This window comes from Etheostoma cragini, chromosome 9, assembly GCF_013103735.1.
Source record: "Etheostoma cragini isolate CJK2018 chromosome 9, CSU_Ecrag_1.0, whole genome shotgun sequence".
NCBI classification, from domain to species: Eukaryota; Metazoa; Chordata; class Actinopteri; order Perciformes; family Percidae; genus Etheostoma; species Etheostoma cragini.
Window position 1 is genome coordinate 28,430,901 of NC_048415.1, and position 16,800 is coordinate 28,447,700.

Genomic DNA, 16,800 nt, shown 5'->3' on the forward strand with positions numbered 1-16,800 from the left:
ATGTCTCAAATTAATTCATTATACCAATCTGACATAAAAACAGAACGAGACGTCACTAGGCACAGGTTTCTATTTGCTTTAAAGCCATTGGATGGAAAACTCAACGCCTTTATTTGCATGAGTTTCTTTACCAAACTTATTCGATAGATAAGTGGATGAAAATGTAGCAAGTGATTTCATATATCCATCACTCTAGGGATACTGTTAAAACTACACATTGCAATTGTTGCTAAAGTACTCAATTTAACAACCTTAGGCTGGCTACACACTCGATGCATCTCGCAAGTGTGTCAGCTGCGTGGCGTGTCCGTTTTTATTTTGGCTCCCAAGTTAATAAGTTAGAGCCTGCATGACACAGGTCTCACGCATGGCTTAAATCCACTCAGCCGCCACAAAGCTGACACGCAACAGAAACGCCACGCTGCCGCGATGCAATCAGTCTGTAGCCGGCCAAAAAGCTAACAGTTCTCAGCATACCTATTCAACTGTTAGCTTTGGCTTTATGTATATATAAACAGAAAAAAAACATGTAACATATGTTCCTAAAAGTAGCACACTGTAACAAAAAAAGTATCATCTTGGCACTCATACTGTTTGGTAATTTTTAAAACTTGAAAAGTTAAATGTTTTCAGGTTAAAAAACTTCTTTGAATAGAAAAAGAGTTAAAACACTATGACGTTAGATCAGAAGTCAAATATATTATTAGCTATAGCACTTACCATTCAGAAATTTGTCAAGAACACAATAATAATTAAAATCGTGAGGAAGTAAACGTCTGGAAAAGTGTTTTATTGCTGAACTTGCAGGATCCTTGTTAAAATGTGTGTGTGTTGGTGTGCGTATGTGAGTGAGAAGAGTTTTTACATGATAAAAAGCTCATTGCCAACATGTTTTTGGCATGGAATAGACAGTTCCAGGTATATAGACCATCTCTCTCAGTGAAAACAAAACATAGGTTACTGGTGGAAGCCAAATGGTTCTTCTCAGTGGGCCGGCAACCTTGTTGTTTTAAAAGACTTTGATTGTGTTTTGATATTCCTGAGCTGCTGAAATGTTGGATCCAGGGAATAACTAATCCTACTCTAATGATGATGGTGTTTTAATGAAAGCTTAATGACCGTCTTAACACCCTAGTGTACTTAATATCAGTGTCTGCCACAAACAGATGAGGCAATAAAAAAGAAGAGAGACAAGTTGTTTTGGTTTCTGTTCTGTCATTCTCCATGTGTTCTTCCTTGTCACCTTAGTGTACTTCCTTTCTTGTGTCTTCCAGTTAATGTTTGTTCTTTTTCCTGTCCAGGTTTTCTGCTTTGTTGTGTCTGGCATTACCTCCTGTGTTTTCCCGCCACTGTGATTGTCTAATGTTTCTCACCTGTTTCTCAGCCCTTGTGTCACCTGCCTCTTGTTTCCTTGTTTGTCCTCCTTTTGGGTGTTTGTCTGCGGTTTGCCTGTTCCAGTCAGTGTGCTCGGCTTTTGGACTCTTCCCTGAGGTATTTTTCCCCCTTGAGTTTTCCGTTTTCTTACTGGATCTTTTGGGGATTTTTCCTTGTATGGTATGTCTTTTCATTTTTGATCAATGTGTTAGTTTGAACTTTCTGTTTTTGTTAACTAAATCCTAATCAAATGCTCCCCTGCCTGCCTGTCTCATCTCTACATTTGGGTCTCTACTTCCATTAACACAAGTGATATGAAGTGAGACATTACTTCAGGACAACCTCCCAAATACAGACACTATAGCTTCACATTCCATATATGCTTACTCTTAGCATATAGACACTTCAAAAAGATTAGTGTCAGCTTGATTTCAACCATGAGAGAGAGACATGATGGCTTTCAAACGAACAAAGTAGCAGTTGGTCAAAGCCACACCCCCAACCTCCACCTTGCCCCACCCTCTCGCCTAAATCTTTGTCAACCGTGCACCTCCTGTTCCACTGCAAAGATTAATGCCGTGGTGATGGAACTTGAAGCCAACATCAGAAGTATAGAGGAGGTTTTAAATAGACTCTGACCCTTCTTTAGGTCAGCTGTTGCAGAAGAGAAAAATGAAGTTGAGCGCTTTCCTGAATGAGAGCGTGAAGTGAGCTTGTGTCAAATGTTGTTTCCTCCAGTTAAAAGGCATGGATATCCGGAGCTCCTTCTTCTTTAATCTGGAGAGATCAGTGGCACAGAGGAAGCAAATGACATGCCTTTAGCTTCCAGGAGGTAGAGTAACCACCAGTCCGGTAGAGATGAGGGGCCATGCATTGGATTTCCATGCAGGCCGCTTTGGGGCCCAACAGTTCAGCATGCAGTGTAGTGAGGAGCTACACTATGGTCTTCCTCAGCTCAGTCCGGACGAGAAACCTTCTTCGGCCTGCAAGCTGACTCTGGAGGAGCTGATGGCTGCAGTCAACCAGATGGCCTAGGAAAGGCACCGGGGACAGATTTTTATAAACTGTTCTGGAGTCAAATTGAACCTGAACTTCGTGGGGTTTTTAATGGACGGGATTAGAACAGGTTTTCTTCCTGCTTCCTATCAGCGAGCAGTGTTATCACTGCTGTCCAAAAAGGTGATCTGGCTTTACTTAGGAACTGGTGAGAAAGAACTTAAAGGTGTGCGCTCGGTTGTCTAAACGGCAGTGTGTGCTGCCTCAGCTGTCCTATAGAGGAAGTGTTTTTGGTTGCCAATAATTTGGTTGCCTCAACCCTTTGGCATAAACCCATTGCTATTGTACCACCAAGAGGCCTGATGGAGGACATTCAGAAATCCATGGTTGATTTCTTCTGTTCGGGGAGGCACTGGCTTCAGGCAGCAGTTCTGTACATGCCTATTGCTGAAGGGGGCCAGGGGCTTGTGAATATCCAATATGTATGCCTCCTTTCAAATCAAGACAGCTCAAAAGTCTGGTATAACTGTGGACCCAGCTGACTTGATACGGCCCGATTGCTGCTGAGGAAAGCTGGGCGGTTGGGAAATGACTAGCAGCTCTTTTTCTTTAGGATTGAGGATACGGACCTCACTAGGCTGATATTGTTTTGCAGTTCTGTGCTTAAGGTGTGGAAGGTACTGCAATGTTTGCGGGCTGCAAAGAAACTCCAGGGATGTGGCTTTTTTGTTTTTTAACAACTTCTTAAGGAGTCAAATATTGCAGTCTGCCAGTTTGAGGGCCAGGCTCAGAGGCTGGGTGTACAAAACTGGGTCACCTGATAAAGGTCACTGCAGTCTCTGACACCCTGAGAAGGAGTAGCAACATCATCTCCATCAGGCTGATCAACAGGGTGCTACACAAGGCTTGTGCTGCCCTGGAGCAGCCTCAGCAGACTTTTGCAAGGAATTGGGCTCTATGTGATCAGTGGAGTGTGGGATGGGAATATAGTTTCTCCTCTCTGTCCATTACCCCATCTATGGGAGAGTGGCGGGAGGAAGCAGGCCAACTACTGTCTTTCTCAACCCCTCACCTGGACAAGTTCCAAGATGCAGAGAAGAAAGAGCTTCAATATTCATGCATAAAGGTCTTGAACATGCGGTCTCTGGGATAAGGGGTGGACTGAGTTTTTTTTGGTCCAGACGTTTCCCTAAAATGCAATTCGCGTTCCCTGTATAAGCTGCACTTGAAAAGCGGGCAGCCGACCTTTAATGGAAGATTGTGCATGGGGCTATAGCTACAAACAGATACAGAGTACACATCAATCCCAAACTAGGGGAGGGGTGGGGTTTTGTCATCAGATGGAAACACTAGCACTTTTGTTTGCTTGATGTCCTTAGGTGACAGATCTGCTGGAGATTACTAAAAGGTGGGTACTGGGTTTAGGAGGAGTTTTTTATTTGGAGTTGTTTCTTTTTGGTCAACGATACATAGACAAAAATGCCATTCCATTTTATTGGAAATATGGTTCAGGACCATCTTTTCACCATCTTTGTGTGCAACAAAGAAATGTGTGTGACTGTGTGTTCAACGTTTCCTGTTTACAAAAAGGATTTACCCTAGCTTTCACAGGTCTAACTGATTGCCCTATTGGTTTCAATGCCAAGCATGATGATGCAGCAGAGCATTCAGTTTCTCCCTAGCTTCTAAATCTATCTAGATTTCACTATGCATAGAGTATGAGAATCCTCTTAATAAGGTCAAGGTTTTATTGTGGACAAGGCTAAAAAAAGCAAACCTGTCACAGGCTTGTGCAGAGTCCTGAACCAAACATATTTCCCTTTCTTTGTTTGTTGCATTACAAGAAGTAATCAAGATGCAGGAAAGCATTTAAGCAAATGGTACTAGAACATCTTGCTTATCAGCAACTGATACAATAGCGACTGTCCATTAGCATCAGTACTGTCCTTCAACCTGTTCTCACTCCCAACTCAAACACTCTCAGCATCAGATACTGACACAAAAATCCCCTTTAGTATTTGTGTGGGATGCACCATGCAGAGCAGTAGCTTAACCGCTGTAAGATGACATAGTATTTGGAGCAACAACGGTAGCGAGTACGATGACTATTATTTTATGTATATACTATTGCAAAATAGTTGTATATTTTTACTACTATAACTCATTTGTATATTTAACACCATCATTTCCCCTTTTTGGGATCAATAAATATCTATCTATCTATACAACAATCTGCAAAGGGAGATTGGTAGGGTGTTGGATGGGACTCACTTAGTGCCCCATTGATGTCCTGTGTGTCACTGAAAACCCCACGAATGATCTTTTCTTGAACTTAATCATCCCGTTCTTGTGCCACATGTAAGTTAAACGTACGTCCCGACCCAATATAAATGGGATGCTAAAGAAGACTTTTTGCATCAATAACAAAAGGCACCTAACCAAGAGCCGCTTTTTGGCACGATGGTAATGAGAATGTGTTTCACCTTCCACCACGTTATTTTTTTTACAAATTGGTATAGCATGGTTCTCAATAAGTCATGGTAATGCGATTTCCCTATGTTGTTTGAAAGCTCCAAAGGAGCATTTTACTTGTAATAGAAACACCCATTTCATTGCTTTTCAGGTTAAGCGACCAATCTTTCTGAAGACAAATGGTATCCAAATCTACTTAAGACTTTGTGATAGTGAGTGAAGAGGTGGAGTGAAAGTATACAGTGCAGGCTAGACAGACTTGACGGGATTTTTATTGGTCAGTAGGGCAAAATTTGAGTCACGTGATCAAATGCGACAGAGATGGAAACCCAATTTTGCCAAATAGTTTGTATTCTATCACTTTGTGCTCAATAGAGTCATTTAAAGCAGAATGCGAACAAGAACAAATCCCAAAGCGGCCATTATGGATGACGTTGCAGAGGCTTAACTGGAGATACATAAAATCTACCTTAAACCACGTTTTTCTTAGATTCATTCTCAGATTCAACCGGTGAGGATCAACAACGGCAATAAGCTAACTGCTGTCCATCAGATCTGATGTGGACGATCTAAAAACTACGCCCCTTCCGCTTGTTGCTACAGAGACAGCCAGCGCCTCGGATTCGGTCACGGAGAGCGCAATGGAAGAAGTTTGGGATTAAAACAACTACCTGATTAACACTGACTCTTGGTTTGTCTTATTCTCTTGAAGTGTCCTAGTTTTAATGCAATGTTATGTGATATGCGCTCCATAGGTTAGTTAGGCCACTACTATATTAGTCTCTTTTTCAATGTGCTTGCTATTTTGTGCATTTTATTTCCCGTTTTTGTAGACAAGAAATGTATTTAAGTCAATTTAGTGGAATCAGTTGTGTTTGCAACATCATAACTATGGGCTGTAGTTCCTTTTTGTTGCATTGTGTCAAATCTTGATCACAGACCTATTTTGAGTGCTTGCCTTCTGGCTATATTTCCACCACCTCCTGTTGGCTTCCTTGGTGGGTCACTGTCTTGCCTGTTTTTTTTTCCTGTCTTACATGTTCTGTGTGTTGAGGGACTTAACTTTGGATTCATTATTGTTAGGATTTAACTAAGTGAAAGGCAGTAGCCTGTTGCTTTTCCACATCTACTTTCATTTAGAACGCAGCTTTTTTATAAAGCATGAATATAAGCACAAAGTACATATCTTAATCATATCATGATTTGGGTGTGCTCTCCAGTTGGTCAGTTCTGTAACATATTGCATTCACAATTTCCGCCTTGATTTATGTTAGGTCGCCTGTTACTGTCAGTGTTTTGATTCTTAATGCTCTGTTGGCAACCCGTTGGTAACCACCACATGACCCCTCTATACGTGCAAGGACCTTCTCCTTTTTGGATGTCGTGTACATGGAACTTTCGACGGCACGCATCCAGGGAGTGCCGGGAAAGACCCTGGACACTTGGTGCAATGTCGCTGACTCATTGAGGTCTGGGTTTTAGCATTGTGCTCCAGGCCAGACCTCAACCTGCGCATGTGTTTGGTTCTTTGTCCTGTGTCTGTTTCTACATGTTTTTTTTCGCTTCCTCCCAGCTTTCCTCTCTGTGGTTTTTGGCTCTGGGCCACATTCTAGTGTCTCAGTGTACTATTTGTAATTGTTTGTTTGAATATATAAAAAAACGTTTGGTCACAAAAAACAGGACAAAATTCGTGTGGCACAATAGATGATTAGTACTTGGAATGTATACAAAACAAAATTAAATTTTTTAATACATCATTCATTGTATGTGTGCCCTAACTTTCTATACACACAACGTTCCACTTTCAAGACTGTTCCATTGCTGCCAGAAATTCCACGATACGTACTGTTTTTTCTCTCGACTGCATGTCCATTACCCAACGCTTCCTTTGTGTTGTAAGTCTAAACCCTGGTGGATTGATGAGGACTATGGTTAATTGCTCTCAGATCTCTGCAGGGTGAATCCAGATACCTAGCTAGACTCTGTCCAATCAGAGTTTCCTGTTGCACGACTAAAACTACACATGTTCCACATCCGAGGCTATTTTCTAACAAATGGCCTAAATTAGCTTTTGTTTTTTAGTAAAAAAAACTGCAAAAAAGAAAAGAAAACATAGCTTGTATATGGGTGAGCATGATCAGCAGTTACTCAATTAAATAAAGAGTTTGAGCTGCTTTGTTTAGAGAGGGGGTTAAGACCCACAGCCAGGTGCAAAAAACCTGGCTGTGGGTCTTAACCTCCAGCAGGTTATTTTGCATATTCACCAGCAACACAATCCCGGTCTTATTTTGTTTTATTAGTTGATACTCCTTGGTTATCCCTGATTTATTTATTTGTTGTTATTGCTTTTACTGCTAATTTATGTTCTGAGTGACAGGTAACTAATGGGTGGATATTTTAATACATGGTTTTGCCATGCTGCAAGCCACATTTCCAAAGAAAAAAATCAAAGACTGGACTGAATTATGTAATTTTGTATTATTGACAGTTAGTTGACACTGCAACAGATTCTTTTTTTTACTTCTTTTCTAGAACACTTTAAGTTGACATGGTTACTCTGTGCTATACCATTTTGACTTTACTTTTGTCATATTAAGGGTTTACCTGGCTACAAGTCTTATTTATTTCATCAAATGACCCACACAAGGACAGAAAAAATATATAAAAAGGAAAACAAATCCAGGTCAATCAATTTGGAGATACATTGGCTAATAATGGACAAGCAGTTTCCTCATTGGAAATTAACAATGTCGGTTAAGAGCAACACTTTGAGAAAAACTGTTTTACATGCAACATATAATGCAGAGTGAAAGAGAAGCAACGTGCCACAGTTCTCCTTTCAACTTACATGAGGAAAGAAAATGAAGTATGAAGCCTGAAAGAAGTCATCAGATGCCAACAGCTTGCATTATTCAGACTGCAGAAATGTTGATAAAAAGGTTGGGGCCCAGAATGACTTACTCTCGTCAGGAAATGAAGAGAAAGCACCAACACACCAGAGTTACACATAGCTGCACACATAAGCACACAGTACATATACCCATACTATGGATACACAGGTCATGCCCCTTGCGTTTAATTCCACTTGTCAGTGTGTGAAAATGTGAAGCCTTCGCAAGAAGCCGTGCAGTGTGCAACCTCAAGAGAAGCAAGGTTCACGCAGAATTAGCCTGACACAATTTCCATAGTGATGTGGAGGAACATATGTGGGAATACTGATTTTAATGCCAAAAATATTGCCTTTGCATTAGACATCAGAAATGAACTGATGCATACAATATGCATGAGCTGTATGCACGGTGTCTGTATTGTATATGCCCAATATCCAGCAGAGCAAAAACACATTTGTGAGAATGGCAAACATTATAAATCTGTGCCACAGTTCATATTAAAGAGGAGATTGATCTTAGCTCACTGATTCATGCTCTCATGAGACCGTACCCTGAAAAATGCCCCCATGAGTTGTTTCTTCAAGCAGAAATTACGACGCACATCTACAGTAATAAGAGGGGTGGACTCTGGTGGCTGTACTAGTTATCATGGTTGCAAAAGCAGAAAGTAAGGTGGCGAACATAAGAGCACCAGGTTCAACCTCCAGGGACCGGGGTTTGTGTCTTGTTTAAAAATATAAGTAAACAGCAGGTTTACTTTTGGTTTGGTTGGCTGTGATCTTAATCCTGTGCAAATCGGCCATGACTGTAATTTACGAATTAACAATCACCTACCTTTTATTGCTGAACTTATTATTGCTTAGTAATTTTTAAATGATATGTTATATTAATGTATATTAGTGATTTGCCGGGGTACTTTATCATTTTTCAAGGTTTTAATTAACTATTCACCTTTTTATCTATCTTGCAAAAACAGATATTGAATTGCGGGGGATTGTGGGAGGCTGCAAATGGCACTTTTCATTGCTAGCCTAGTCTGGACCAATGCCTGACCGGAGACCTCAGTCCCTGAGTCGACGTGCTCCCTACGGCTTTGTCCGAGGGCTGATGGCGATACTGTGTATTAGACTCTTGTACATTTCATTTGAACAGAGTCTGGCCATTCTCCATTGACGAAGTGTTAACTTCCTTGAAGGTGGGTACTCTGTCAATGTTTAAAACTTTTGTATCTGCCATAACCAATTGCTAATGTCTTGTCATGGTGTTGGCATTCACCTTAGCCAACTCCTTCACTTCTAATGGTTCAAGCTGGATAATCAAATTTACCCAAATCCCGTGGCGAGGAGGGCCACGACATCATGCCCACCGACATAACTCAGCAAAGATTGGTCTTAATCGGGCTTTAACTTCTGAATGTTCTGCGGCGTTGTCATAATGGGATCGCTCGCATCTTTCTCTGCCTCCATTACAGAACTATAACCTACCCCACGTCATCGTTCTCAGCCACACCCTCTGTTTGCTGATTGGACCGGTAAAGATTTGACTGGCGAAAGATGTAGTACTGAAGAATAATGAAAATTGGGTGGAAGTGCTGCATGTTGGCGGGCGGTACTGATTTTTGGATCAAAAGCTCCTATGGGTCTTATTTCCTGCCAAAGCTAGGTATGCTGATTTTTGAAACACTCCAATGGGTGGTATTATAGTGTAGGACTAAACAACTTACAGTGTATTTGTTTCATGGTGTTTTCTTTTGTGAAACAATTTTCTGAGATGATATTATCTAAAAAAAAAATATTTGGTCGGCCATGCTATCTTGATCACGGTTGGTGGACTATCAAAACACACACACAACATATTTTGTAGGGACTATTTCTTAGGTAGAAAGTAGTTCTCTTGACAATTCTGGTTTTAATACACTGCAAAACGTTACATGGATTCACAATATACTGTATTCAATACAACCCAAACAAAGCAAGCACTTGTGTAATGCTGTTTCATAAGAGTGCACCACTGCTTTGCAATTATGGAGTGGGCTTTTTAATTTTTGCAGTAAAGACAAGTGGCTTCTGTATGGACTATCTGGCTGTGTAGAAAGTCTCACAGTTAAAGAGTCTGAGCCACTGCAGTTTGTGTGTAAGCCGGAGGGAAGATATGCTCGGCTAGTAGCTTCAACTCAGAGTGGTGCTTCTAAAGCTGCTTATGGAGAGAGAGTTAGGGGTAGAGAGAGATAAAAGGACATAATGACATTGACAGACAGGGGAAATGAGTCAGACAGGGATAAACACACACTGTTTGATTTGACGGACTTTGTTCAACCCCAAGAGTAAAAAGTCTCTTTCCTCCCTCTAGTTGGGGTGTGAGGTTAAGTGTCCGAAGGATGCTTCGTGTGGGTGTGCGCGTGCAACCCATTCTCACTACCAACTCGTAAAATACAAACGCTTAGTAGTGGCATCAGATACGATGCAATAAGCACCCCTCAGCGAATGTATGGAACGCACGGGGCAGAGCAGCAGCAGCGGGAAGATGACGTTGTATTAAGAGCGACAACTGTAGCAAGTAGTATAAAAAGCCAACATTCCCTGTATCCCTGTAAGGAGGTTGGTTGGGGGGTAGGATTCTTCCATGGGCCCATCACGGAATGTTTGGCAATTCCGTTAAACTGCCATACATTTTGAGTTGAGGGGCCATATTCATTTCCTGGAACTCGTGAGATCAGGTTGGTTTCTTTGTCTCCGCGCCTCTCTTAGTAAGTGTACTCCCATCTCACTAGCCTCATTTGCAAGGGCCCCTATTTATCAAGCTTCTCAAAGTGCCATTTTGAGTGCTGACAGTTCATGAACTGTACTCCTACTTTCAAACTTAAGTTTACGTCCAAAACTCTGCTGCCAGGGTCCTCATCCACACCAAGACGTGGCCGCACATCACCCCAACTTCACTGGCTCCCAATTAAATCCTGCATCAACTATAAAATCCTCCTTCTCACCTACAAATCCCTTCATGCCCTGCCCCAACAGTACCTCTCCGACCTACTTCATCCATACATCCCACCCCAAATCCTGCGGTCCTCAGACGCTGGCCTGCTCTCCATTCCTCACACTAGACTCTGTACCTTCAGAGATGGAGCCCTATTTTAAGAATCTAAGCACAGGTGCATTTAGGGCGTGTCCAAATCCACTTCTGCTAGTTTGATGGTGGAAAAAGGGTCTGTGCGCCAGGCATATGGTTCAAAAGGTTTGACTTAATGTCTTCAATAATTCATAGGTGTGTTCTGGCCGTAAACCAATCAGTGTAATTTCCCATTCCTTTTAAAAGCATTTGTACCATGGAGGATTGTTATTGTGATGGCGGATTTGCACCAATAGTTTTATTTGTATCTTTTGCATGTTTGTGTGCTGCTGCGCTTCCCTATGTGTGTAACATGCATATTGTATGCGCGCTGTGCATAAGCCTAGACACATTTAACTAATGCGCTGTTAAAATAGCAATGAAAACCTGAGTACACTCTCTTTAAGACCAGCATGCCCTTGGGCGCAAAGATGGGAAAGGATAGGTGCATTTGCTATTTAAACAACGTGGGATGGTCTTAAAAAAGCAAAGCCATTTGCACTTGGCAAATTGCGCTTTTCTGTGTCATGCATATGCATTCATGGGAGGGTGAGAAATACATGAGTATTTCATGTTATGTACAAAGACCTCCTGTGACAGCACGCCTCTATTTGGAAATTTCTCCCAATCAACCAAATCAATGAAAGAACTTCATTTTTCCGGTGAAGGAACTTTGTTTGTGGTCAGGCACATTCAAATGCAACATACACCAATACATAGCTCAGATTAATCATACCAGAGAATAAATAAATGCTAAATATTAAATTACTAAAAGAGACTTAAAAACCTTGGGGGTAGGAGTGGAGGGGTGTGTAGGGAGACTTCAGGTATATCATGTCTGGATTCTCATTTCTGAAGTCGTTAGTGTATAGGGTGAACAAAACTGGGGAGATTACAGAGCCTTGAGGGCAGCCTGGCTCCAGCAGGTATAAACCAGCCGCAAGTGGGTTTCCTCGCATATGCCTCCTGGTGAAATGGCAGCAACACGAAGACCGGCCAAGGAGACAAGCTGAAAGGATTTTTGCCACAAGGATCACACTTTTTCAGTTAAAATCAGTAAGATTATAGATTAAGCAGCCATGCAATATTACAGTTACTGGAAGAAATCAAAGATGACTTGGAATCTCTGACTCAGCGTTCACATTCCATTCCAGCAGTTGTTAAACTTCTTGCTGAATTACATAGTCTATGCATTCTGCACTCAGCCGTATCATAGTAAGTACTTAATGCTTTGCTACAGCGCACATACATTTCCCCACTACTAATGCCAAAATCAAGCCAGAATTCTTTAACACCACCCGTTCAATTGCGCATTTAAATGTGCACAATTTACGGTATAATGGGCAGAGAAAGACGTTGATTACCCAATGAACTGGAGGTTTGGTAAGTATGACATAAGCTGACCTATCACAGCTTTCTGAGGGTTGGCCATGGTACTGATAACGCTACAGCCACAGCCTACAACCTCCTTTAAAACTTAACTGTAAAGTGTCCTTGGGTTTCATGAAAGGCGCTATAAAACCCAATAAAAATTATAATTATTTTTGTTATTACTAAGTCTAAAAGCAAGTTATCAAATTTCTTAAAGCTAAAAATCAATCTTACTCTCCCAGTTATATATATATATATATATATATATATATATATATATATATATATATATATATATATATATATATATATATATATATATATATATATATATATATATATATATATATATATATATATATATATATATATATATATATATATATATATATATATATTGAAATTTGTTAAGGTGATCATGTCTGGATGTTTTCAACGGTTTGTTCAAATTCTGTGTTAGCAAAACACAAACTTCTTTTTGGTTAAGCCCTTGTATGACGATTTTGACACTGTGGCGTCTAATTGTACTTTGTACAATAAATCTTATGAACTGAGTTGCCTATTGAGTCGTGCATTTGAGTCCGTCCAGCGCATAAACAATCCAGCCTGCACCGTGACCACACATTAGAATGGCTGAGCCCTTAGCCATCTGCTGCTGGTCCTGTGGAACCTGCAAGATGTGAAAGTAAAGCTCTACTTCACAGTGACGTGCGGTGATGTCAGTAAGAGGCTAGGCCCTGAGTTATGAAAGCCAGATTACCTAATTTATTGTTTAGGCTAATACTCAATCAGAAGAGTAGGCTAAACGTTACGCACAAGCGCGGCACACACGCATGGTCGATAGCAAGACATTTCCAATCAATCTATCAATCAAAATCAATCTAAATGTATTTATATGACACTTTACAGCAACCAGCAGGGTCCAAAGTGCTCAACAGAATGAGTAAAATTACATCATCCAATAGAAAGAGTGAACATAGAAAACAGTAAAATCAGAGATGGTCTCAAAGAAACAAAAGAACAAAACTGTCCCACCACTGCTACGTATTCAAAACATGACTAACAGACATGTTTTGAGTTTGGACCTAAAAAGAGCGACATCTGTAACAGTGCTAATATCGTGGGGGGGTAACTTGTTCCTGAGTCTCGGGGCAGCAACCGCAAAAGCCTGAACCCCCCCCCCCCCCCCACCGTTTATACCTGGACCTTAGGACTTCTAAAACTAGCTGATTTAAAGACCGCAATGACAGTTGTGCTCCCGCAAAGTTAAGATTTCAGACAAATACTCTGGGTGACATACATTTTCTCTCTCTCCCTCTCTCTCTCACACTAGGGTGACCAGACGTCCCCGGTTTCCGGCGACCTGTCTCCAGCTGGATCTGTCCCCGGAAATGTCCCCGGTTTTCACTGTGACTGACAGACCCAAAATTGGAATGAAAGAAAGAAAATACTGACAAAACGTAGCTGATGGTCGACACCCTACACACGCAAGCTCAAGGCAGCCAGAGCCAGCGGTGCTCAGAGATGATTCAGAAAGCCGTATTTTACGATGCTAAAATCACTGATTATTTACATGGAGTCTGGTGGGTTTAGCGAACGCAATTTCGCGGACTTTTATGTTTTAAAAAAGATCTTAATCTTTAACAGAAAGGTCGACCTCCTTAGAAATCCTTTCCATAATGTTGTCAGACACTTAGATTAGTAATCTTAGTCTGTTAGCAGCAAAACAAGCACTTTTATGAACGTAAATACAAGCTGGACAATTATTCTACTAACTTACATTGTAGCTTGTTTCTCCCGACTGGAGCAATCTCGTTTAATACTGCATCAATGTCAAAGGAAAATGTGTCCTCAATAGTTTTTGTTGTATCTGATTCTCAATGAGCTGTTGCAGAAACAAGCCTTGAGCAATAAAGCAAAAGCTGTCAGTAGTTCAGTAAACATTACAACATTATGAAATATTGAGACTTTCTATCTTGAAATATTAAGACTTTCTATCTTGAAATATTAAGACTTTCTACCTTGAAATATTAGGACTTTCTATCTTGAAATATTAGGACTTTCTATTGTGAAATATTAGGACTTTCTATCTTGAAATATTAGGACTTTTGATTTTGAAATATTAGGACTTTTAGAGAATGGCGAGGGCTGAAAGACGTGCTGTCCCGGTCCGGTTGCGACTGGATGTTTTGATCCGTTTCAGGGCGGAAAATGTGCGAAGCTGTAGTGACCGGTTTTATATGAGCTGACGGTTTTTCATGCTTGGTTAAAGCTGCGGGCAGGTTGTTCAGATCCAGAACCCCGTAGTGGTCCAGCCGCTGACTGTTAGCACAGCCACCAAGCCACATCACTTCCAAACCAGTCACTTTGAAACAATCAGACGAGTTTTTGTCCCTTTTGCTGCAGTAGTCCATCTCAGGCTGGCGTAGACCTCCATCTTGCTATTAGTTCTTTTTTTTTTAATTAAAATCGAGTTTAGAGAAGTTCCTCACCGCTGTGATATCGGCGGACACCGCTGCTGTCATATTGACTTTGAATTTCGCGGGGATTGCGCTTACAACGTAGCTGGTGTTATGACGTCAGCTACGCAAATGGCCAGGAATATCTCGATTTCAATTTGGTCCATGTTTGATATGTAACGGAGATGATTACTGGCATAACACATGTACGTACAAAGGCACAGCAGAGTTGTGCCTTTTGCCGTACTTGTTAAAGAATACAGGATCGAAGTGTGCATGCGCAACATTGGTTTATTGATTGAATGGACTGTAAAATCACAGGTAATTCTACCATTTTTTTTGATAATAATGCCACATTATTAGTAATAGTAATGCCACATTTGTCATCATACCGTCTAAATAATTGGAAAACATACATATAAATCACAAGATTAAACAGTAAAAATACAAATATAAGTTTATTAAAAACATTTGTTTAATAAACATTTTTATGCTTGAATTTTGGCAGGGTAGGCAGTGCCTAGCTTGCCTACACTGACTGTCCGTCACTGCTACTTCATAATGCCAAAAAGATACCAAACAGTTTTGCAAGAATTCAGATACTCTAAGTTAGCTATTTATAGTTCTTTTTTGACACTACGTAACACTAACTTATTAACTTTAGTTTGACAGTAATTTTTTGAATTTTTGGTCAAACCTTTTTTTAGGAAATTGTACGTATTGTTTGAGTTAGAAAAGTAGACATTAGGAACTATTTAGACTATAATTAAAGGAAAGTATGTAGATGGATAATCACAGACAGGAGTGTGTCAACTTTTACTCAATACTAATTCAAAACCACTTCAATTTTTTCTCTCCAAATACTAAAAAATTGAATAAGACAAACCAAATTTACCCATCAAAATTACCCCAAAGAGCTCTGTTTTATTTGGGGTAATTACAATTAGATACTCAATTAAGTTAAATAGAATTGATATAGGAAAACAGGTCAATTTGACGCGAGTAGAACACGAGGGTTAATTATATTGTGTTGAATGAATGAATCAACACTCAACAATGATTTAAGATTGAACAATGGGCTTGCGGGATTACTGAACAGCGTCAGAAACCTCCTAACCCCAAACATTATCTGGCTTTAGAAATGTTAGTTAGACAGCTGTTCTCCCCCGTACTGTGTGTGTCTCTCTGCCTTTTTTTCCCCTACTGTGTCTGTGGTGTCTGTATGTGTGTTTGGTGAACTCCCCTGGAAGTAGGTCAAGGGGCGTGGCTGGTGGTCTACTTCTCTACCCAGCTGCTGGCAATTTCACTGATACTTCTAATTCCACTCAACAACCCTGCAGTATATATATTCCTGGCCATGGCTCTCCACCGGTGCCTGATCCTTTTACCTACCAATGTGGTAACTAGGCTCCCAAGTTGTATTTTGTCAGTTAGTTTAGTCTTCAGGTTATTTTCTTGTGCTTTCGCTGACGTCCTGTTTCTTTTCAGATGTACACCTCTGGACCTGCAGTCTTGGTTTGTTTTGTTGAATCTTTACTCTAACGCCTGTTTGTTTCTTTGTGTGCTGGGTCAGAACCATAGCCTAACTGCAATATCAAGCAGCAATTGGCCAGGTGTGTGGAAGTGAGGAAATTGTAAACTGTATTGTACTGTTAACTTCTTTTTCAGGCTCTATTTTGCTAGCTTTACACAACTACAACTAACGACAACACTTTTAGCCATGCTAGGGGCATGGCTCTAGGGATGGAAATCTGTTGGTTGATGGTCAGTTAGCAATGGGCGCCACTGACAATTGGATGGATTGACATTTTTGTACAGATATTTCTGATCCACAGAGGATTAATCCAAACTACTGTATTATTAGTTATTAGTATTAGGTTCTTCAGTGATCACCTGACTTTTTATCTATTCCCACAAGGAGTTTGCACTTATCCTGTATGTGTGCTCTGACTTTTTAGAAAAAAAAGGTTTGTGGTTAGGAGAGGCAGAAAATCTATTTCAGTGTAAGTGTATGCTATATGAACAATAATTTCACCACTACTTTGCTGTCTGACAGCTCTTTCCTTTTGCATTACTTTTTCTAAACATATTCCTATGCATAGCGTACAGTAAGCGCAACTATGATGCATGCT

The 16,800-nt window shown here is 40.6% G+C and overlaps 1 protein-coding gene across 1 annotated transcript in view; it reads right to left on the reverse strand.

The window, feature by feature from the left end:
* Positions 1–16,800, reverse strand: part of LOC117950913 (inactive N-acetylated-alpha-linked acidic dipeptidase-like protein 2) — a 498,171-nt gene that overhangs the window by 229,490 nt on the left and 251,881 nt on the right. The window lies entirely within an intron of this gene.